The following is a 24317-nucleotide window of genomic DNA, read 5'->3' as shown; positions in this document are numbered from 1 at the left end:
TGTCTTTTACATAACCAACACCAGGATTGGGTATACCTTTCATCTACAGGTTCAAAATTATCTTACAGGCTTTTTCTTGAATATCCAAACCTCACCACTGATACATACAAGGACACATACAGAAGTCTGAACATGTGGAAGTCAGCACAGCTGACCCAGTCAGGCACCAGCAAGCACACACGGCCACCTCCTTGTTGGGCGATTTGTAATTATCAGCCCTCCATGCTGTTTCATTCACCCATCCTTGTGGCACTCCCGCTGTCATCTGCAGCGCACTGTGGGTGGTAGGAGAGAAGTAGGACATGGCTACTGTCATCATTCACTATGAAACCATATGTGAGACACATGTGATGCATCAGCATTCCCAGCACCAATTCTCCTCTCTACGCCCTCCCTGTGGAGGCAGCAGGTGCTGTCGGATCTGCCCTGTATGTTCTCAGATGAGGGTCAGTACTTCACCATCTTCCTTCGTCTCTTGCAAAATGACAGCACTGAATACGTGAGGCAGTGGTGGGCACTGCTTTCCAAGTGCCTCATGCTCAGATGGCACGACAGCCATTTCCTGGGGCTCTAAAACCACGCAGCTCTAGTGAGCAGTCAGTGGCTGTTGAGCGCCTCACTCATTTGAAGCTGTGGGGTCCTCCACAGCTTGATGACAGTGGGAGTGCCACAAGGGTGGGTGAATGAAACAGCATAGAGGGCTGATAATTACAAATTGCCCAACAAGGAGGTGGCCGTGTGTGCTTGCTGGTGCCTGACTGGGTCAGCTGTGCTGACTTCCACATGTTCAGACAAACTTCCGCATGTGTCCTTGTATGTATCAGTGGTGAGGTTTGGATATTCAAGAAAAAGCCTATAAGATAATTTTGAACTTGTAGACTAAAGTGGGTAAATGCCTTTCCAGCTAAAATTCCATGCAAATTCTCTTCCTTCTGTAAACTCATCATTGCAGGATTCAGAAAGAATATGAGCATGGAGGGGACCAGGTGCAGGAGCTCATGCCTGTAATCTCAGCACTTTGGGAGGCCGAGACAGTTGGATTGCCTGAGGTTAGGAGTTCAAGACTAGCCTGACCAACATACTGAAACCCCGTCTCTACTAAAAATACAAAAAATTAGCTGGGTGTGGTGGCGGTTGCCTGTAATCCCAGTTACTTGGGAGGCTGAGGCAGAAGAATCGCTTGAACTCGGGAGGCGGAGGTTGTGGTGAGCAGAGATTGCACCATTGCATTCCAGCCTGGGCAATAAGAGCAAGACTCTACCTCAAAAAAAAAAAAAGAATGAGCATGCAGGAATGTGTTCCACATTCACTCTTTCTGAATCCCACAGTGATGAGTTACTGGAGGGAAGCAAATAACCACACAAGTGTAACTGGCCACTGAACATTCCAGTTCTTTGAAAAACAATCTCATCAAAGAACACTGTTCTGTTCCAAAGAATCAATCATACAAGCCTATAGTTTTGAGAGGCGCTGTTGTTTATAAATTGTCTCTCAATGACTAAAAAGTGCTTCTGGGTCTTTCAGTGGACCTGAAAGTACACCCAGAGAGGGTGGCTGTCCCAGTTCTGGGGAACAAGGGCCTAGGAACCCTCTCGCTGAACCAGTCTCCTCACACAATGACCTTTTTACTCCAGGCTGATCTGCATAGAGATCCACTATCTTCATCTCAGAAGGTGTTCCAATTGACACAAAATGTTCTTCAAAAGCCCCAACCTGAAGACAACGGAGACACACTGTGCAGACGGGAAGGCGCTTCCACAGAAGAGACCTTCCAGGAAAGACTAGAAAGCAACACTGTCCTCCTGCTGACGACAGACAATTCCTTCTTCCTTTAGAGATCTGTCATCCCAGAATGAGAGAAACTGAAGGAGATGAGTAGTGTTCACCGACAAAAATTTTAAAAAGGACACTAGATTCCTATGGTAGGACATCAATGAAAATGTAGTCATCCACTTGGACAATTCCAGCTCAGCAGTTGAGCATGCACTGAAACTGAATAAACCTCTATGCTTCAAAGTAACTGCTCTGTGGGTCTAATTTAATTAATTACAGCAGGCTTAAAAGTAGCCCTCAGGAAGTCAATGTGATCAAGTTCCTTCAGAGATGCTAACGTGGAAATTGAAGGAAATATGCTACCAAATCAGGCATACTGAGGCAGTGGCTGGAGTATGACTTGACCTATCTCCCTGCACACATTTGAGGCCTAACGTGGTAAACTGAAGATGAGACCTTGTACTGCCAAACCATTGTTGTTTCTGTGTCCTGCCTGAAGCTATCTGGGTTGAAAACCTCTAGGGGTGAACACTTTTTATGAAGAGGTCACATTTAAAACAAGGATGAGAAAAAGCAGGGAGAGCTCTTGCCTTCTCGTCCAAGACAGCCTCTGTATCAGGAGGGAGGTGTCCATGGTACAGAAGTGCTCATGCCCTGAGTGATTTTCCAAATGCTGAGTGGAGTCTGCAGGCAGAGCAGCCAGTCAGGCGAGGATAGCGGGGACTCGGTGAGCCACCCCAAACCTCTGGAAGCAGAAGACTCTAGCCTAGAAAGAAAGGTCTAGAGGAGGTTCTTCCCTCTCCTCCCATTCTGAGAGCTTGAGTGAGGGAAGGGAGACCAGGAGGAAAGAGATGAGTTCCCGCTGAGAAGCGACACTGGGTATCTGTGCCACATCTGCATCTCGATCCTCCCGGAGCCACATGACCTCGGGAAGGAAAGTTACAGAGTGTGGTTCGCAATTCATTTCCAGGGCGGAGTCTGGAGAAGGTGTCTGCTTTCCAGCTGTTTATCTCAACGCCAGTCAGTGAGGACAGCAGTCGGAAAGACTACAAATAGAACCCAGAGTGATTCTGAAATCAGTCTACTCACACCTTACCCCACTTGTCATGAAAAAATAAAATGGTCAAAAGAAGCTGCCACTTTCCTTGCCCAGAATCCCACTATTTTAATTCACAGTGAGGCCAGGAGTCCAAGACTCAACTGAAGAGGAGCTTTCCAGGGTTAGCACCTCACTCCGTGTCACCTTGGCACAACAAGCAAACCATTCGTGCTCTATCACATGCCAACCACAGGCCACAGGCAGGAACTGGAACTCAGACAAAAACCAAGTGAGGGCCCAAGCCTTTTCTAGGAAGAGCAGAAAACCAAAGTTCTGGCAGCGTGGCCCGAGGACACAGAGACCACAACACCAGGCTGACCCTAACTTGGTAACACAAGCAGGCTCTTCAGCAAGCTGGGCCCAGCAGGCCACTCTGGGAATTTTAGATTTGTTTTAGAAAAGTCAAAGGTATTGAATCTGATAGAAAAATCTAAAAAAGAAGAAAAGAAAACAACTAAGAAAAGTCAAATGCAGAAATGGGGTCTGGTAGACGGTAAAACATACCGTTTCAAGAATACTGCGTAGGCTTTTTTTTTTTTTTTTTAGTTTATTTTGAATTATTTAACTTCAAATTTTTTTAATTAAAATGCATTTTTAACTTTCCTCATTCAAATATAAACTACTTTTGAATACCACTGAAGTTGCAGGTATTAATATATCCCCTTCCTTCTTTCTTGTTTTGAATGAGGGTTGGAGGGAGTTATTTCAGAAAGATCCATGGAACATTTAAGAAAGGGCAATTCCTTTGAAAGCCTGTATTTCTAAACCCTATTCAGTCCATGGCTAACGCGAGTGACAATGGTAAGACCACACAATGGAGGCTGGTCTTTACCATCATACTGGGCTGCTTGTGTGCAGCGGTACGAAAGTGTCCCCAGTGGTACAGTTTTGCTTAGTGATTAAGCAGCAGAAAAAATATAGTGCATCAATTATTTCCATTTGCAACACACATTTAAATGTACTGGGGCCAATTTAACAGTAAAAACGGTTACTTGCAAGCTGGCAGGGCAAAACCAACCAAAAACATATCTATCTTTTTCACAGAAAGAGAACAAATCATAAACTCGAGATACAAATTCATATATTTCTCATGTATGTAATTAATTCAACCACCCTACCAGGACTGATTCTGCACCAAAAGAAATTAGAAACTGACAGAAATTAAACTGGATCCCAGGCTTCATTCCAAGGGCACCGTGCTATGGGTCACTTATTCAAGTCTTACGGTCCTGGGTAAACCCAGTTTTAATAACTTGTTGGGATATTTTAGGATAATTGCTGCATGGGGTTTGATTTAATTAATCTCAGCAGGGTTAAAAGAAGGCTCAAGAAGTTGACATGAAAAATGTCCTTCAGATGCTGTATTATTAAAAGTTGAATAAGTACGTCACCAAAAGAGGCAGAAATAGAGAAGGCTACCATTTCAAATGAAGACAAAAAAACCCCACTTTACCCACGCTCACAGAGAGTCAGTAGGAAAAGGGATAAAACTGCAAGCTCAGTGTGGGGCCGATGCAGTAGCTCAACATTCACTGAATGAATAAAACAATAAATGAAGGTAGAATGAATATTCACAATGGGATGAGAAATACAAAAAGTTCACACATTATTTAAGATGATGTGTAGAAATACATGGTTTATAACATGATGACATTTAGATCGTAGAAGACAGATCAGTTGTCACAGCAAAGCCAAGTCTAGAGATGGAGGGTGTGGGGGTGTGTGTGTGTGTGTGTGTGTGTGTGTGTGTGTGTGTGTATGTGTTAAAACTGGCATTTGTGTACAATCGATTGGTTAGAGAAGGCACAAAATCCTACGGCGCCCAATTCACGTAACACTGACATTCACACTATTCACACAGAAGTATTGGTACTTCACGATTTTAGAATCTGGCTGTTCCCAGAATTCAAGCTGGTGCTGTTGAGAGGTGAGGAAAACGGTGCCGGGTGCTGGGGAGGCTGGCCTGCGGGGTCTGTTCTCTGCTGGAAGCATCGTCTTCTGTATCCTTGCCTGGCATTAGCTTACAGAATTAGATGTGCAGATCTACCACACTGGAGCTGTCTTACTTCCCAACTCTCAGATCAAAAAAGGGGACCACCAGGAGATACCCAAACTGGCACGCGGTCAACACGGAACGAGCATTCGTGACACGACGGACATGGCGCCGCCGCCACCTCCTCCTATCAGAGCCATCACAGCCTCCACCACCTCACGGACACGTACAAAGCACTTCCTGTGCGACAGCCAGGACACTCCTCTGGCATTTTACAAGTACAACTGATGGAATCCTCACCTGTGACAGTGGTTCTCAAGCCTGACTACGCTTGAAAAGCTTTGAAAAATTTAAATGCATAGGTCATACCCCAAATCAGTGATAACATTTGGGGGTGGGAGTGGGCGTCAATGTTTTTAAAGACCCACTGCTAATTCCAACAAGCAGCAAAGGGTCTGAAACGCCAAGAGATGGAAACTGCTATCGTCTGAATGCATGTGTCCCTCCAAAATTTTTAGGTTGAAACTGAAACCCCAAGGTGATGATGTGAAGAAGTGAGGCCTTTTGGAAGTGATCTATCATGAGGGCTCCCCCCTTGTGAGAAAGATTAATGCCCTTAAAAAGAGGATTACCATTGCCTGCAGATACTAGGAGGCAGGCGTGTAGAATAGCTGTTCAGAGCCTCCAGAAAGCATATGCTCTAAAACAGTAGCTTTCAAATATTTCTGTGGTTGAAAATCACATAGAAGGCATGTTAAAATACAGACTGCTGGGCCCCAGCCACAGAAGCTCTAATTTAATAGGTCTGGAAGGAGCCCTAGAATTTACTTATATATCAAATCCCCAAGTGTAGCTGATGCTAGAACCACGCCCCTAGTGACACAGACTCCATCATGACTAACGCATTTGGGGCTGTAGCAATACAGATGTTTAAGGGTCTCTGGAGTTACCAAGTTGACGCCCATGTCCTCACCTCTGCTTACTCTGTCCACAGGGGAGAGAAGGTTTTCCTCTGTGAGCTCCTTCGTCACTTGCTGACTCCTCTGTTAGGATTCAGCCCAGACTGGACTCAGCTCCTCCTCCAGGAAGCCTTCCTGGATCTTTGAACTCTCATCTTCTCCTCTAATTGACCGCCACATTCACTACTTTTCACTGCTTTGCTTTTACATATAGGCCTCTCCCTCTAGACAAAAATGTGCATCGCTTCATGAAAAGAGGCGCTGTTTCTGATCAATCTTTCCATCTTCAGCATCTAATACACAGAAGATACACCATAAGTATTACGTATACATGTATGCTTACAAACCATCATGAAGTATCACCAGTATTACACTTGTAACAGCAGAGCCTACAAATCCACATAAATTCCTAAACAGGTGATTCATGATGGATGAGAAAGAGTGTATGCATTACAGAAGAGCACTCCACCGCATAGGAGAGGTGGAAGCGGAGCACATTTCTAAAGCAGAGGCTATTTTTCCTTCAGCTGTAGAGTCACAACATACAGGCCAGATGTGTTTAAAAGTACAAGTGCAAGTTGTTTAGGACTTGGGGCACATTTGCCTATCTCTACATCACCCATAGCGAGTAAGTGCTACAGCCTGAGCTCAGAACCCTGTGTGATGGGACTGAATTGCCACATTAACACTCAAGTACAATGGAGTGTTCACTGTTCCTATCACACAGAGCAACATTTTCTGCGGAAGTGTGATCAAAGTTCCGACCTGCAATACCACGAACACGTCTCATTGCCAGCCTCCTGCTCCCACTGGAAGAAGACAAAAGCCTGCCTTCCCCTTGCACCTGTCCAGACAGTGAGCAAAGCTGTCCCCTTTCCTGCTGCTAAGGTGGGGGGGGGGGGGGGGGGGGGTTGCAACTGGGAAGGGCTGAGAGAGGAGAGGAGGGCAGGAGACTGGGGGGCCCAGGGACCCAGGAAGGCAGCTCACTTCCCTCCATGGAAACTCTCCAGTCTGGCCATTATGGACCTGTGCTCTATTTTTCTCTAAGGGGAGCCTGCCAGTCTTAGTAAACAAGGCCTGCTCTGGTATGAATGGGGGTGGAGGGGAAAGGCTGGCCCTTCCCCTCTCCGGGATTGGATAGGTAGAGTCCTCTTGGAGGGTGCAGATGGATGCCAGTGGGTCTTCAGGACAGACTTGGCAGGCTGGAGCTGGACATACTGTGAGGCAGGCACAGGATCCCTGAAGTGACAATGTCTACGCTCTCATAATTCCACAAAGACCAGGGCAGTCCTGCTTCAGGGAAGTGGGCAGAAGCGGCTGCTGACGAGGAAGTCAGATCCTTTAAGGTCCTGGTTCACTGAAGCAACAACCCCATTTCCAAGACGCTGGAACATGACGACCACAGGACGGTCATTACCTGTGTCCACCAAAGCTGACATCCTGACCGCAGCACACGGCCACAACCACGTATGTATATAAGAAACACAGAGGCCATTCTTGGATCTGCGGTGCCGCCACAGCTCCCAGGTCCTCGCAGGCACAGAGGACATACATCATCCACAACCCGGAAGTGAGAGCAAAGGCTGGACTGGGAACGCCTCTGAGCCCTCAGAGTCGTGTCCCCTGATGCCCTAGTCTCTCCTCTCTGGCTTCACCTTCAGCTCAGCACACAGGAGCCATCAATGTTGTGAAAGGCTCTGTGGTGTCATTTCTGCCTCAGGGAGCTACAGGTTACAGGGAAGACAGACACACAGAGGGATGCACGTGGATCTCCTAAGCCAGGCCGCCTGGGGTCCAGTCTCAGCCCTGCTACTTACTATGGGGCTCTGGCCACAATTACTTCCCTGAACCTCCATCTCATTTAGGGAGCACTGAAACTTAACTTGCTCCTCAGTTACAACCATCCTCACCTAAACCACAGAACACAAAGGACACCTAGCACAAATGCTTCCCCGCCTCTCCCCTGGACAGTACCTGATAACCCATCTCATCCCAGCAGGAAGGGGTGAGGCTATCACACAGGATGCCTGCCTCAGGGCATCAGGGTTGCATTTTGTCAAGACAGGCTGATATGGAGGAGGTGGGCATCACAATTCAACAATACCTCGTAGGTCTCCTGGGGGAGCCAGAAGAGGCATTAAACAGGGAAGGAGTAGAGGCAGCAGCAAGGGGGCTTCGTGGGAGTCCAGAGAAGGGTGTGGGCACAGTAGAGGCCAAGAGAGAAACAGCAACCGATTCCACACTCCACCTTCACTGCTGTTTCATTTGCTGTGCAAAGATGAAGAAAATCAGGCAAGCACTCTGTACCAATGCATTTCTCTCCACGAATGCAGAATACAATTAAACATTCCAGTACTGATTTTCAAATTGCCATGTATTATATGGCTTCCCTCTAGGAAGCCATGTACCTTTGGTGTTCCTTCCTGGTGTTTCAGAAATAATGGTAATAGTTCTTTCTAAAACATTTGAATGTATACTACTGCAATGTTACAATCCCATTTATGCTATTACAGGTCTCATAGACAAACATTTTTTTAAATGTTTAGCTTTCAGACAGAAAAAAAAAGGAAAGCACTGATGAGTTTCCCTTCTAAGTGAATCCTTCCAACGCCTCTTAGCTCAGGGGAAAAGGAAGGAGAAAGAAGCTTTGTTGCCTTCAGCATAAAACAGAGAGGTCAACCCACCAAGCTCTAAGGCCAGGCATCAAGCCCTGAACCACAGAGGCCTTAGAGTCAACTTTGTCCTGCTGCTTCCCCTTGAATATGTCATTTTATTTCCCTGGGCCATGGTTTCCTCATCTGTAGACTATAAGGTCCCTTTCAGCTATCAAGGTGCGTGCTCTGCTTCAGTATCTGTAAAGCAGGAAAAATACTTGCCTCCAACTCTTACGAAGGCAAAGACTAACAAATGTTTTGACAAGGCTTTAAGATTACACAATGAAATGAATATAAATAAGACTCATACAGTCAAACAGCTAACAGAGACCACAAAGATGTGTCCAGCTGAAGTGAAATGGAACGCGCAATGCACAGGAGGAGACAGCTGGCAGTGGTCTTTTTTTTTTTTTTAATTTTTTTTAAGAGATAGAATCTCGTTCTGTCACCCAGGCTGGAGTGCAGTGGCAAAATTATAGATGGCTCACTGCAGTCTCAACCTCCCAGGCTCAAATGATCCTCTCACCTCTGTCTCCTGAGTACTTGAGACTACAGGTGTGTGTGCCATCATGGCCAGCTGATTTTTTATTTTTATTTTTCAGAGATGGGCTCTTGCTATGTTGCCGAAGCTGATCTCAAACTCCTGGGCTCAAGCAATCCTTCCACCTCGGCCTCCCAAAGTGCTGGGATTATAGGTATGAGCCACTGTGCCCAGCCGGGTAATTTTTATGCCACTTTCTTTACGACTTCCTATGGCTAAGAGGGAAAGCAGGCTGACAACGTGGATAAGCTGACAGCCCAGGCATGGGCCCAGGCTTTCTGAGGGATCAGGCATTAGGTTTTCTCCATGCACTGTCCTACAAGTATAGAATTTGTGTCCTCCACTGGTGTACATTGCAGACTAAATAAAACATGTCAAATAACGACCTCCTTTCCAAAGCTGAACTGCAGGCATGCCTGAGTTGAAGAGGTCACAGGGCAGGGAAGCTCCACTGTCAGGTGAGAAGAGGGCCTCCACTGCTAGGCAGGGGCAAGAAGCATGCTGGTTACCTCCTCGGAGCCTCCCTTTTCTCATCTGTCAAACGGATCAGCAGTAGATCCTACATCACAGGGATGTGCGGAGGATTTTAAATGAGTACTGACCCACGTAAAGCCCTCGGCACAGTGCTTGGCACACATCCAGAGTTGGGTAAATGCTACCTAATATCAATATTCACATTACTCAAGAACTATATAGAGGATAAGACTTCAATAAGAAAACAATCAGGCAGAAGCAGTGGGGAGCTTCAGAGGAGAGGGTCCTGAAATCGAGTCCTCCCGCAGAAATGCAGCTTCTGCAGCTGCTGTTCCTCGCGTCTGACACTTACAGACATTCGGAGAGAAAGCCATCAGCAAGGTGACAGAGGGCAGACTTGAAGGAGCACAAGGAACTCAGGGATGCTGATGGAGCATGGAAAACCGCAGCAGAAGGCACCGAGGCAAGGAGTGCCCTGCAGGCGGGGCAGGCTGTGGCTGGGCAGAGTGCCTGCCAGGGAGAAGTAGGGTAAAGGGAAGAAATCACCTGCGGGAGAAATATGGGGCAAGAAGGAAGAAATCCGCACATGCACAGATGCGCAATAAGGAAGGAGATGGGAGAACTGGGTGGAGGCAGATGGCAGACGTGAGGGCCAAGGGAGGTAGATGAGAATTAGGATATGGTATAATCAAAGTCGCAGGGAACTCTAAAGGATGGCAGGGGGCAGAGAACAGGGAGGGTGCATGACTAACAGGCACCCCGAGAGTAATGCAGTGAGGCAGTTTGCAAGACAGTGGAGGGGGTCATAAAAAAAAGAGACTTTGTTGGGAAAGGTGGGGGAAAAAAAAGGAGATTTCTGTGCCTGTTAGCAAGGGGAATAAAGGAGAGCAAATCGCTGGGAGACCGGGAGGGGTTTCACAGAGAAGAAAACAAGAGGCAGAAAAAGACGACGATGGGTACAGAGAAAACCCTGGCGGGGGAGGTGCATAATATCAGGCTATGGGAAGACTTGGGAGTAAGGACTGAGTAAATTCACAGTATTATTCTATTTATCCACATACCTATGCAATGCTGGGAAGTAAGTGACCCACAGGGTTTGTTTGCTTGCCTTGGTTTGGTTTTCCTGCACTTGGAGGGAGGGGAAATTTGCTCAAGCCCTGTAACCTTGCAGTCAGATGAGTGTCCCAGCCCAGGTCACCCGAGCTCCCCCTGACGCTGGCAGCAGCCTGGGCTTCTACCTGCCCTGGGCTGGAGTACAAATTCCCCCACCTTCTTCTCAAGAATGGGACCAAACCAACTCAGCCAATGAACTCCCACTAGTCCACAGACGACGGGCACCGGGTCCCAAAATCTTTCCCCTGGAATGAGACTCCGCTGGGGCCTAGAGAAACTTACTTTCTAAACTAAGCTCTCCAACCGCATCGCTCCCGGGTCCCGCGGAGGCACCGGCCAAGCCGCCCGAAGGAGGAGAGCGTTACCCGGCTATGCCACGCCAGGCTCCCCAGCCACGGCCGCCCCCGGAGGCCAGGCCCCGCGAGCAAGGAGCGCGGGGTGAACTTACAGGGCGACCTCCCTGCAGGCTAGAAACAGCCTTTTGCGAGAACACCATGTGCACGTCCTGCGGGAGGCAATGGTGCCGGGTGGCACAGAGGGCGCAGAGCCACCGCCGGGCTGCGAGCGGGCGCAGCGACCCAACAGGTGAGTAGCCCGGCAGGCTCCAGCGGCGGTGGGAGCAGAGGCGAAGGAGCTGGGAGCTGGGTATCCCCAAGCCCGAAGCAGTCCATTGGGGGCTCAAGTCCTCCCGGGATTCTACGTTAACAGCCCGTGCCCGCGCCCGCCGCGCAGAGCCGCGGCCCGACGCTATCTTACCTCCTACGGCGCCTCTCGGCGGAGCCTCCAGTCAGCGCGTGCAGCACGTCCCTGCCTTCACAGCCGGCTCCGGGGCCGGCGGAGCGCTGAGGTTGCCGCGCTCCCGGAGCCTGGGCTCCAGTGTGCTCGCTCGGAGCTGGCGGCGGGCAGGGCGGCCGCTGGAGAAAGCGCGGCACAGACTCTGCTCCCGCGCCTGGCCAAACACTCCTCCAGGCCACGCCCCATCCCCTACCCCGCCAAGCCACACCCCCAGCCCCTACCCCTCCAAGCCACACCCCCAGCCCGACTCCCCCCCCAAGGCCACGCCCCGATCCCTCCCCTGGCCACGCCCCCATCCCGGCGCTTCCCCCACTCAGACCACGCCCCGGCCCAGCTCATTCCCGCAGGCCAAGACTTCGGACCAACCCACAGGCACCACCCACAGAAACGCGTCAAAAACAGTTCTCACTCTTGTAATCCCAGCACTTTTGGAGGCTGAAGCGGGCGGATCACCTGACGTCAGGAGTTTGAGACCAGCCTAGCCAATAAGGTGAAACCCCCTCGCTACTGAAAATACAAAAATTAGCCCGGCGTGGTGGCACCCGCCTGTAATCCCAGCTACTTAGGAAGCTGAGGTAGGAGAATCGCTTGAACCCGGGAGGCGGAGGTTGCAGCGAGCGGACAATGCGCCACTGCACTCCAGCCTGGGCGACAGAGCCGGACTCCGTTTTAAACAAACAAAAACCGTTCCCCACAGCCACCAGCCAGCCCCCACACCTAAGGGCGGGAGGAGGCTCATCGCCCGGGCAACCGCGCCCCACTGCCCATTCACCTCACCTCTGCCTGGGCCAGGAGTTCACTCCTTGTGAAAGGAAAATGCAGGGTAAGGATTTTTAAACCTACCGGTTTCTCAGGGCCTGGGGCAAGTCTTTAGTAGACTGCTTCAGTAAACCAACTCAAAGAACTATCACCTTTCTTGTGAGGCTCAAGGCCTAATCATTAATTGACATGAAAATGACAGAGGCGAAATGAACCCTTCTGTGCTGGGATCCGTGCCTCAGTCCTCCATGTTCCCTGATAGGCAGTTAATGGAATTGATAAAATAAATGCATGCTTTCTAAAAATATAGTATTTTAGACGATTCATTGAGTGGCCAGCACTATTATTTATAAATGTGTATTTTATAGTCAAAGAACAATACCCACAATCTGTAAACTAAAAAGCATAAAAAATTATACTACCTAATGAAAAGTGAAAAGATATTGAAAAAACTCTGTATAATACTGTAATGGTGGCTTCATGTCATTATGCATTTGTCAAAACTCATAGAATGTACAGCGTGTGGCGTGAGCCTCCTGTAAGCCATGGACTTCTTCCATCTTCACGTACCAACATGGGCCCATCAATTGTAACACATATGCCACACAAATAAGATGTCAGTAAAGGAGCTGTTCGTGGAGGAAGGGGCGTGAGAGAGCACCAGAACTTCGTGTACTTTCCGTTCCTGTTTTCTAAACCTAAAACTGCTCTAAAAATAGTGTATTAATTAAAACACACGCCAATATTAATGATGATTATCTGTGGGTGGTGGAAATATGGGCCAATTTTATTTAATTCTTTGAATTGTTATTAAAATTACCCACAGTTTCAACAATGTGCATGTATTTTTAAAGCAGGAAAAATATAAAAACCAAACCTCAGGCCAGGTGCGGTGGCCGACACCTGTAATCCCAGCCCTTTGGGAGGCTGAGGTGGATGGATCACAAGGTCAACTGATTGAGACTATCCTGGCCAACATGGTGAAACCCCCTCTCTACTAAAAATACAAGTAGCCGGGCATGGTGGTGCATGCCTGTAGTCCCAGCTACTCAGGAGGCTGAGGCAGGAGAATCGCTTGAACCCAGGAGGTGGAGGGGGGTGGGCTGCGGGGCAGAGGCTACAGTGAGCTGAGATTTTACCGCTGCATTCCAGCCTGGCGACAGAGCAAGACTGTCTCAGAAAACAAAACAAAACAAAAAAACCAATACCAAACCTTGGAAAATTTTAGAAACATAGTATGAGGGGCTAATATCATTGACTCTTCCATTTTATTTCTACTTTATAAAAAATCTGCATGAAGCCCTCACAAATGCTAAAATCAAGTCTATGAATGTGCTTTCCCTTAGTATACTATCACGGTCTAAATTGAGGGGTGTTTATTATCTCTTTAGAATTAGCACAAATCTGAGAAGCAGATTTTGATTTTTCTTAAAAAAAATTGTGTTTCAAAAGGTTATTTCTGCCTGCTTGGAAACCACTGTTAATATTTACATGCAATACTTTTTATAGTGAAGAAAACACTATATTTAAAACCACATCCTTCGGAAACAGGGTTCGCCCTCAGATGAATGGATTTCTGTGGAGTCATAACAATCCCTGGGCAAGCACTGGCCCTTGGTGAGTCTCAGCTTCCTCATCAGTGAGCAGGTGACAGTGGCAGCTTGCTCAGCATTGCATGGAGAATAAAAACATTAGCCCATGTAAGACTCTTGGTATCAACTTAGCACATACAGGTGATGCTCATTGTTAGTTCCTGTCTTTTAAAAAACATTTTTTCAGGATTTCAGTGAAAACGTTTTGAGTGCCTGGGATAAAAGATATATCTGGATTCAGATTATAAATCTTTTAGAGGAAGGCAGGATGGCTAAAGAGAAAAATCATTGCTCTGACACGGAGAGGCGGGGCACTTCAACCTGGCTCTAACCAGCTGTGTGCATCTCAGGGGTAAATCACCAACCGACACTCATTCTCACTTTCCCAGTTTGTTAAGTGAGCGATTAGGAGTAGCAATAGCTAAATTTCCTTCCACTTCTCTCATTCCACTGGGAATCACAATGTGGCCCTGAGTAAAAGCCTAGGTCTCCCACAGTGGTTTTCTGTCCACACGGCTCCCTGGCTACATGGCTGCCATCACCCACGGCCTCGCAGACAAGCCCGGCGAGTGGGAACCTACGAAGGTCACTGACCTTTTTTCTTGTCTGCTGATCTTTTGGTACACAAGACTCAAACTGAACTTTCACCCAAGTTCATTCTAACAACACTGATGCTTTCTGCAGGAGAGTGTTTAGGGATAGAAACTACCACCTCTCACTAAGGCACTTTTTTTTCCCCACATAACATCTCCAAAATTAGAATTTGCTTTCACTTAATTGTTGAGACTTATGCCACGTTGTTTACATTCATTTTTTTCTTAAATCCTCAAAACAATCCTTGACAGTTATCCTTCTCATTGTATATACGGGGAAAATGAAGTTCAGAGAGGTTGAACGAATCATCTGAGGTCACACAGCTGGTGAGCAGTGGAGTCAAGATTTGCTCTCATGTTCCTGTTTTTAAATATTCCGAACAAAGCAGTACTGTGAGTTCCCCCAGGGTTGGGGAGAAGCAATGCTGTATTCCATCTGCTGAAACTTCCATTCAGCAGGAGTTTCTCAGGAAGGACAGGGCAGAAAGGAAACTCCTCATTTTAGTTTTCTTCTTTGAGGAGCTCCGACAAAGTAGCCTGTATGGCTTCTGTCCCACTCTCTACTGAAGAAAAAGTAGTTACCTGATTGGTTGGAGAGATCCATTGGTAGACTCCCTGCTAGACTAACCCAATCCATTCATTTATTAACAGGACGGAGGATTCACTCTTTTTTAACCGTTCCACTCGGTCTACAGCTGGGAGCAATCTGGGGTCAGTGTCTGGATGCCACAGACCAGACTTTCACCTGGAAGGAGTAACTTAGAAAGTCTAGACCTGGTAGGGAGGCAGAGGAGAAGGAGCTGGGAGGTCACTCATCAGCAACAGTTGTGCACACATTGTCCAGCTGATTTTGACAGTAACATCACTGACAATTTTACTTTCATCCAGCAGCCTCCAGCATCTCGTTGGCTGTGAAGCTGGCAGGGGATGGAAGAGTGCTGTTTGAACCACAGATGCCTCTGACACATAGGCAAGACCCAAGAGAGCAGGAGAGAACCTGAGCCTCTTCTGCCCTCTGTCCCTGTGAGTTCTAGAAAAACTTCATAACCTAACTATGACAGGCTCCTTAGTTGTGAGATGGTGAAAATTAAGTGTGATAATGTATGTAAAGTCCCAGTTCACTGGCTGGCACGTGGTCAAATGCTGAATAATTGGTGGCTGTCATTACTGATTAGAATGGATAAAGTGCATTTGCTATATTTTGCTCTACACTTTACTAGAGCAGACTTCTAATTTGCAACTTCCTAGGATGAAAGAATAACGTTTGGCATTTATCACATTATGTTAGCACGTAATTATCTATTTGGCTGTCGGGGTAGGGGGGAAACCTAATTAATTTAGGTAGAGAGAGGAAAGCATTTTGCCCCCAGGAATGGGTCACCAGGCCATAGGAATCGAGGGCAGAGGGGATGGGTCAGGAGCAGGTCCAGCATGCCATCTGCAGTGCCTCCCTGCCTGCTTGGAGACAGGGACGCCTCACACCTGGGTTTGGAGGTAGGGAATACAAATGGGCAGGGCAGCCACAGGCAAGAGAGAATGAGCTGTCTCACGCTGTCCCCACACTTGCCGTGGACAACAGGTATGGCAATTCCTCAAAAACCAAAAAATTAGAATTACCGTATCATCCAGCAATCCCTCTTCTGGGATATATCCAAAAGAACTCAAAGCAGCGACTTTTTGAACAGATATCTGTCCACCCACTTTATAGTAGCAGTATTCACACAGCCACAAGGTGACAGAAACCCAAGTGCCCATCAATGGATGGATAAACAAGATGTAGGAAATACGTACAATGGAATATCACTCAGCCTTAAAGAGGAACAAAATTCTGACACATGCTGCGACACAGGTGGACCCTGAGGACATTATGTTAAATGCATAAGCCCGTCACAAAAGGACAAATACTGTATGATTTCATTTATATGAGGCACCTAGAGTAGGCACATTTACAGAGACAGAAAGTAGAATGGTGGTTGCCAGGGGCTGCAGTGGGAAAGTGGGGCGTTACTGCTTAAAGGAGACAGAATTTCAGTTTTGCAAGATGAGAACTGTTCTGTGGGTGGATGATGGGGACAGCTGCATAACAATATGAATGTACTTAATCTACTGAATTACACCTAAAACTGTTAAGATGGTAAGTCTTCCGTGTCTGTTACCACAGTTTTTTAAAATGTCCCATTTCCTAATCTGCAGGCCAGAATCTGCACAAAGCCATTGGGATTTTGTGGTAAGGAGCTGTGTCTGCCACTGACTGACTCCAGCTTGGTTCTGAAAGCCCTGTAAGCTCCCACCCCATCCCACTCCCCACCAGTCCCACTTTAAACAACGAATCTCTGCACTGAGTGTGTGTGCACTAGCACTGATGCAGACAGGCTTTACCAGAGCCATTCTCTGCAAGCAGTATTCTCTTTGCTTTAATCGAGTAACTCCTGAAAACCTGTCTTCTTTATTAAATTTTCATGATTGATAGCCTCATCTATCAATTTTTGTTTTATTGCTTGGACTCCTTCATCATTACAAAGTAGACCCTAAAGCTCTTCAGGGACAGATCTCTGTCCTTGGGGATGGAGCCCCACAGAGGCACACAGACCTTTCATAGAATTCCCCTTTCATCTCTCACTAGCTGGGTGGCTTTGGGCAAACTGTTTGGAACCTTAGTTTCTTCATCTGTAATACAGAAATAATAACACCCAACTGGGCACAGTGCTCACACCTGTAATCCCAGCACTTTGGAAGGCCGAGGCGGGCGGATCACATTAGGCCAGAAGTTCATACCCATCCTCGCCAACATGGGGAAACCCCATCCCTACTAAAAATACAAAAATTAACCAGGCATGGCAGCACACACCTGTAATCCCAGCTACAAAGGGGGCTGAGGCAGGAGACTCACATGAACCTGGAAGGTGGAGGCTGCACTGAGCTGAGATCATGTCATTGCACTCCAGCCTAGGCAAGAAGAGCAAAACTCATTTCAAAAAAAAAAAAAAAAAGCTGGGCTATCAGCCACACCGCTCCAAAGAAGTGAATTCTGTTGACACTAAGAATGAGCTTGGGAGCAAATTCTCCCCCAGTCGCTTCTCCATGAGAACACAGCCCAGCCCACACTGTGGCAGCAGCCTCATGAAGCCCTGAGCTGGGGCCCCAGCTAAGCTGTGCCCAGACTCCTCACCCCGGAAATGGGCTTACAAGTGTGAAAATAAATGTGTATAGTTTTTAACCCACTGTAGTGCTTTGTTCCACATCGTAACAATATGAAAATACTGAAAATTTTTAGCTCCTCAAAAGACTCCCTCATGTGCCCCCTTAGCAATGCCCAGTACCCCAAGGGTAAACATGAACGCTGATTGCCATAAATTACTTCTGTTTTTGAACTTAATATAAATGGAGTCATGCAGGATGTATATTTTTGTGTCTGACTTCCTTTACTTATAGGATGTCTATGAGATTCATCCACATTGCTCTGTGTACTATTTGTTCATTTTTTCCTTGCTGTGCAGTAGTCTGCTGTTTGACTACACTATGTCCTATTCTATTGTTGATGGACAAAGAGATTGTTTTACTTTCGGTTACTATGTGGCCAGACATGAACATGCTGTTAGCAGAAAAAAAATCACACACTTGTTGGGTATTTATCCAGGAGTGGTATTATGGGTCATCAGGTCTACGTATGTTTACCATCTGTAGCTACTTCCAAGCATTGTTTTTCAAAATGGTTGTACCAGTTTACACTACTACAAGTAGTAGAAGAGAGTTCCATGGAGTCCCCTACCTTCACTAACACTTGGTATTGTCTTAATTTCAGTTTTCTCATCGTAAAAATAGAAACAACAATAGTTCCTACTATCCAGAGTTGATGTGAGCATTAGGTGAGAACATACATAGCTGTCTTCATAAGATAATACTTGTTTGATAAAGGGTGGGTATTTATTTCCACTGTGTATCTCGGTCACATGGTTAGAAGTGGCTGGGCTGGGATTTGAACCCCACTGGATTAATTCCAAACTCCACTCTCTCACTCACACCTTGCCAGACCACTGCCCAGTCACTTTTAGTGGCCACTGATCTCCATGAATATTTCAAAATGACCTCCTCTTTTAGACTCTGTTCTCCTGCATAGATCCACATAAAGTATGTGCCCTTCATACATGGCTTCAGAGATAAATGGAATTGTAGTCGACATGGGCAGGGCATGTGTGATTATTTTACCCTAGATCTGTACATTCTTTACTGCAGTGTACTAGGGATCATCTTCTCTACCACATGTCCTCCGTTGGAGGAAGCAGGCTCGGCTGCCTTCATTGATTTTGTCATCTGAAGGGTGTACTTTATTCATGCTGAATTCTAAGTTGTCAGTGTCTTCACTTTTCTGGCATGTTCTAGCAGAATGCTTGCTCTATTATTTATTTCTTGTCTTCCTAACAAGAACAAGTTTCTTTTTACAACGAAAGGCAATGAAATGGAGCGCGAGAAGAGTGTGCTGGTGGCAGCAAGGAAGAAGTGCACAGAGTGAAGGCCAGCCATGTGGGCCACACAGCCAGAAGACAGGACTGCAGTGGACAATGGGGCTCCCACGCCAGAGATGCCAGGACCACCGGGGCCTCCTGGAAACCCTAAACACACATGAGATAGGCCAGCATGATGGCTCCTTTGCCAGGCAGCTAATGTGTCTGTAAAGCACTGAATGTTAAAATGTGGATGTAATGTTTTAAGAAATGGGGGTGCGAAATGCAGATGATAAAATCAGATTAAAGAGACATCGTCTACAGAGGATGTCCGAGTCTCAACTCGGAGGTCCTAAGTAACAGACATTTTTCTCACACACACGCACAGCGTTGCTTCTGTTTTCAATGTTTGCCTTTGTCACATTCAGCTATGCTGTGTACTGGGTGTACATAAAGGTTACATAGAGGTGAAAGTCTCAATGTAAAATGTCAAAGTGAGAAAGAAAAGAGATAATCATCATTTGAGCCCTGGGCATTTGCAAAGGCCAGGGTGGGAGGGGGGCGTGGTGGAGAGAGAGAGAGAGAAAAAAAAAACCTGTTTCAAGACCTGTCAATTCTTCCATGACAAGGACGTGGAGTGGCTGTGCACTTTGGCCCTGGCGCCCTGCTCGAGGTGACCATCCAACACAAACCTGATGAATGAGCAGCTCATATTTGAAGAAGGGGCGACGGTGAGTGACAGAGAGAGACACCTTCCACAGCAGAATTTTCAAAAGAACATGGGCATGATTTTGCTATGACTGGAGACAGCAGTCACACAGAGGGGGTGTGGGAGCTGTGAGGCTGGAATGCTTTCCTGCTTTTCTTCCCTCGCTGGCACAGAGCTCCCACAGTGCAGGCCTCAGTAGAGAGGACCTCTCTGGGTGGAGCTCACCAAGGAGAAGAAGGAAGTCGTTACACACAATGTGACAGGAGGGGTGTCAGAGCTGCGGGGCAGGCATGGAGGAAAGTAGCCATGTCCTTCAGCAGGATCCACTGCATCCCGCGGCACCTGGCCTGTGGCTTGTTCAGGGCTGTGTGCTAAGAAAACTGTGTCCATCCTCATGAATGGGATGAGTGCCCTTACAAATGGTGATTAAGGGGGTCCCCTTGCACCTCCCACAATATGAGGACACAAAGAAGGCATTATCAATGCAAAAGGGTCTTCCTCAGACACTGAGTCTACAGGTGCCTTGTTCTTGGACTTCCCAGCCTCCAAAACTGTGGGGAAATAAATATCTGTTTTCTATGAATGACTGAGTCTAGGCAGTCTGAGCAGACTAAGGCTGTTCAGTGTGTTCACGTATCACACTCTGCTTGTGTCTGCTGCTCCTAGAAGGCCCTGCCACTTCTAGAAAGCCAAGCATTCCCTGAGAACTGAGCCACATCTCCAAGCTTTACGCCCTTGTCTCCCTTTGCGGCCCTCACCCTGGGCAATATCAGTTCACTAGTGTTAGCTGAATTAACCAAGCATCTGTAATACTTAGTATTGTTAAAGACTACGCAGATGGTAAAAATGGTAAAGTCTATTAAATACCTAGTATATGCCAGGTTCTGTTCTAAGCATTTTAGATGTTTGAGGCATTTAATCTTCATAATAACCCTAAATGGTAGGAACTGCTAATATTACCATTTCACAGATGAGGAAGCTAAGCCCTGGCAGGCTGGTGATGTACCCATAGCTGGTGTTTGAACATGGACAGTTGCACTCTCCACACCTAACCCTCTTAAAAAAAATAAGCTTCAGTAATGGACATCTGTTCATAACTTGAAATGTTTATTACAAAGCCCGGGCAGAGACAGAACTTTCATGTATACAACAGTATTTTCATCCTCTGTCAAGTAAACTGATTGTGAATGATGAAACATCCAACGTGACAGTCTTTACTACTGTCTAGTATGTGCTTACTAACAGCCAGCACTGTGCTGCATATTTCACCTCATCATTAAAACCAGGGGGAGTTGATCATTATTTTCATTTTACAAATGGGGAAACTGAGGCAGAGGTTAAACAAATGGTTCCAGGTCCTCAGCACATGTGTTTGACAGAGCAAGGATTCAGACCAAGATCTGCCTGGCTTTCAAAGTCCTCATGTACCCTTGGAGGATCTGTGCCCACCATCACAGCACTGCAGAAGGAAGCACCCCAGGTCTCAGGGTCATCTCCGGGATTCTGTCTGCAGAACCGTGTGGCTTGGGGCAAGTCTTTTTTTTTTTTTTAAAGAGTCTCACTCTGTCGCCAGGAGCCAGGCTGGAGTGCAGTGGTGCAATCTTGGCTCACTGCAATCTCCGCCTCCTGGGTTCAAGCAATTCTCCTGCCTCAGCCTCCCGAGTAGCTGGGACTACAGGCATGCGGCACCACGCCCAGCTAATTTTTGTATTTTTTAGTAGAGACGGGGTTTCACCATGTTGGTCAGGATGGTCTCGAACTCTTGACCTCGTGATCAGCCCGCCTTGGCCCCCCAAAGTGCTGGGATTACAGGCGTGATGAGCCACCGCACCCAGCCAAGGGGCAAGTCTTTTAATCTGTGTGAATCTCAATGTTCTCATCTATAAAATTATGAGGATTATGTATCCTCCCAGGATTCCTGTAGGAATGGATCAGAACGTGCAAAGACCTCAGACAGGAACTTGTCAACTTTTTAGTGGGGGTTTTGTAAAGGCTAACTTTATGTGTCAATTTGGCTGGGCCATGGTGCCCAGCTGTTTAACCAAACAGCCATCTGGATGTGGCTGTGAAGGTATTTTTAGGTGAGACTAACAGCTAAGTCACTAGACTTGAGTCCAGGAGACAGCGCTCTGCCATGTGGGTGGGCCTCGTCCAGTCAGGGGACAGTCACAGGAGAGAAGTGGGTTCCCTGAGGAAGAAGAACTTTGGCCTCAAGACTGCAATACAAAAGCCTGCTGTGGCCTGCCCTGCCCTGTGGGTTCTGGACCCAAGACTTCAACATCAACTTTTACCTGAGTCTCCAGCCTGCTGGCCTACTTACAAACTTTGGACTTGCCAGCCCTCACATTTGTGTGCAGTTCCCTAAAAAAATCAAACAATATATATCTCTCTATGTATCTTATAGGTTTTATTTCTCAAAACACTGCCTAATTCAGGATAGATAGGAAGTCAGAAACAGCCTTAAAAATGAGGTCCTGCCTGACCAGGTCTCCCCAGAGTGTACCCGTGCCAGTTAGTGACATTTCATAGCATTTGAACTCCCAATGCTGAGATGCGCCACCATGCCACTGAGGCTACAGGCTGCTCTCTAGGGGACTGGCAGGAGCTGTGCAGCAGCAATGCCACCTGAGGGCATTGAGGACATGGGGTAGGGGCACTGAGGACATGGGGTAGGCGCACTGGTGCTGGGCAGGGGGAAATCCAGGGTGTTTGGAGAAGCAGAAGCTGTGGGAAGACAGCACAAGGAGAGAGGCACTGTAGAGCCACAGCGCCTCAGGACAGAGGGCCTGGCCCACCACGTTCTAATGTGAGTGTCCCCCATCAGTCCACCTAAGAATCTCAGCACTGCCCAACTCTGTTCCCTCCAGGCTGCAAACCTGCCGCCACAGTCGGGCAGACGCCAGCTCTCTGTGGGAAAGTGCCCTCACTCTCCCGTGCCCCACACTCTTCCGTCCCTGCCCACAGCCCACCCTTCAGTGCAGCGGCTGTCACCCTCCCCGACATCCCCTGGATGCAGGCCTTCCCATCCCTGCATTCCTCCCGAACCTCCTCCTGCTGACCCGGAGCTCCTTCTGAAACACCCCTTATTCCTGTCAGGCCTCAGCACCCACACAACCAAGTTCAAGTTCTTTGCATGTCATGCAAGACCCGTGACAACCTGGCCTTCAGCTCTCCAGCCCTACCTGCCCCGCAGGGCTTTTGCACAAACCATTGTCCTTCTAGGCTCTTCCCCACATAGGTGGGAGACTTCCCACTCACATCAGCCATTTTTGGTGATTCAAATTCAAATTTTTAGCTCCAAATTCAGAACTCTCGCTACACCACAGTGACAGAACCTCGAGAGTGGGATGGCCCTGGGGCATCTCTGAATCCTGAAATGATGACAGCAGAACTCCTCTAATGAACACTACAGTCAACCATGGACCATCTCTCTTCAGAGTCCATTCTTGATCAGATTTGGACACAAAATTCTCACTGACAGAAAGGGACAGGCAAAATGCTGGGGGTTTCTCAAACTCGTGACCACATGCCACAGTGAGACGTGTATTTCAACCCACAATCTCACATAGGAAAACATAAAGAGAATAATAAATGATGCCAACCTTTACCTCATGCAGAGCGTTCAGTGTTCTCTCTCTTCCATCTTGTGTTGTTGTATTTGATTCTGGTGGAAATTTGCTAAATTCATTTCAGGACTCACTGATGAGATGAGGCCCATCACTGGAAAACACTGAGGTGATCAGCAATGTGGAAATGGCCCAGCGTGATGGCAACAGGCAGTGGGCAGACAGGTCGCCTCTTCCATCTGCCACATGGCTTCTTCCTGCCCTTTTTGCCTACTACCTCCTCAGGCACAAATAAGTTTACCGTGACATTCAAATCCTCATTCTCCTTTGTTTGTGGACAGAGCTTAACATTCCTCCAAGCCCAGTCACCATCCATGAGTCACAGAGCCCTGCTCTCATGTGGCATGCAAAGGAGAGCCTTTCCTCTTAGAAACACTCATGGAAACCATGAATAATAAACAACCAGCTCTACCAAAATTAACAGCAACTCCTGTGTCCTTACTTCCCTCATTCTACTCCTGCCTGGCTTCCTCAAGCTTTCCAGATCTCTCTGGACACACACTCATTGCTCGGACAGAATGTTCTTGTTTAGGTGTTTGGCTTGTTTGATGTGTTTGGTCCATTAAGCCTTGTGTACAATGCTAGCAGTTGTAGGCATAAGAAAAAGACTGAGCCAGTTGCTTGCAGAGACTTTCAACTCCCTAACCAAGTTCTCCCTCTGACTGTAAGTAAGCCTCTGCTGAACCGTATTAGACCCCTAACATACCACACTGATTATGTGAACATCAAAGGTTTGTATTTGGTGCTTCAGGTCAGAGACTCCTGCAGGACCCCTGGGAGGCAGTGTTACTGAACAGAAAACTGAGATGGTTTCATTTTTCTCAGGTAATTAGGTAACACAGCATAGAATTATACCACAGCCCATTTATTACAACTCTATAGCCACTTCTGCCCTGATGGGATGCATGCATTTCAGAAAACCAAAAAACAAAAAAGTCTTCTGTTCTGTGAAATTGTGCACAAAAGACAACGGAGTTCATGAAAGAAATAGGGTTGAGACCCCTTAAACCACTAAGGACTTCATCACCAGAGCCTTAACATAATAGGAACAGTAAGTAATAGAAAGATTTAGGCAGTTGAAAAGGCACATTAGACTGCTAGCAAGGAAATACAACTGCAAATGTTGTATAGGAATTTCTTTTAAAAACATGGGAAACCATATGATTCAGCAATTTTACTCCTGGGTGTATACTGA

The 24317-nt window shown here is 47.2% G+C and overlaps 1 protein-coding gene across 2 annotated transcripts in view; it reads right to left on the bottom strand.

Moving 5' to 3' along the window:
* Positions 1 to 11564, bottom strand: part of SPATA13 (spermatogenesis associated 13) — a 165959-nt gene extending 154395 nt beyond the window's left edge. For both annotated transcript variants that reach the window (XM_032260075.1, XM_032260074.1), the window contains exon 1: positions 11363 to 11564. The gene's annotated coding sequence lies outside the window, so the exon portion shown is untranslated. The remainder of the gene's footprint in view (positions 1 to 11362) is intronic.
* Positions 11565 to 24317: the final 12753 nt, after the last annotated feature.

Source organism: Sapajus apella, unplaced genomic scaffold, assembly GCF_009761245.1.
Source record: "Sapajus apella isolate SASKATOON/1434 unplaced genomic scaffold, GSC_monkey_1.0 scaffold114, whole genome shotgun sequence".
In the NCBI taxonomy this organism is placed as follows: domain Eukaryota; kingdom Metazoa; phylum Chordata; class Mammalia; order Primates; family Cebidae; genus Sapajus; species Sapajus apella.
The sequence above is the reverse complement of the archived record's forward strand: the minus strand, read 5'-3'. Positions and strand labels throughout refer to the sequence as shown.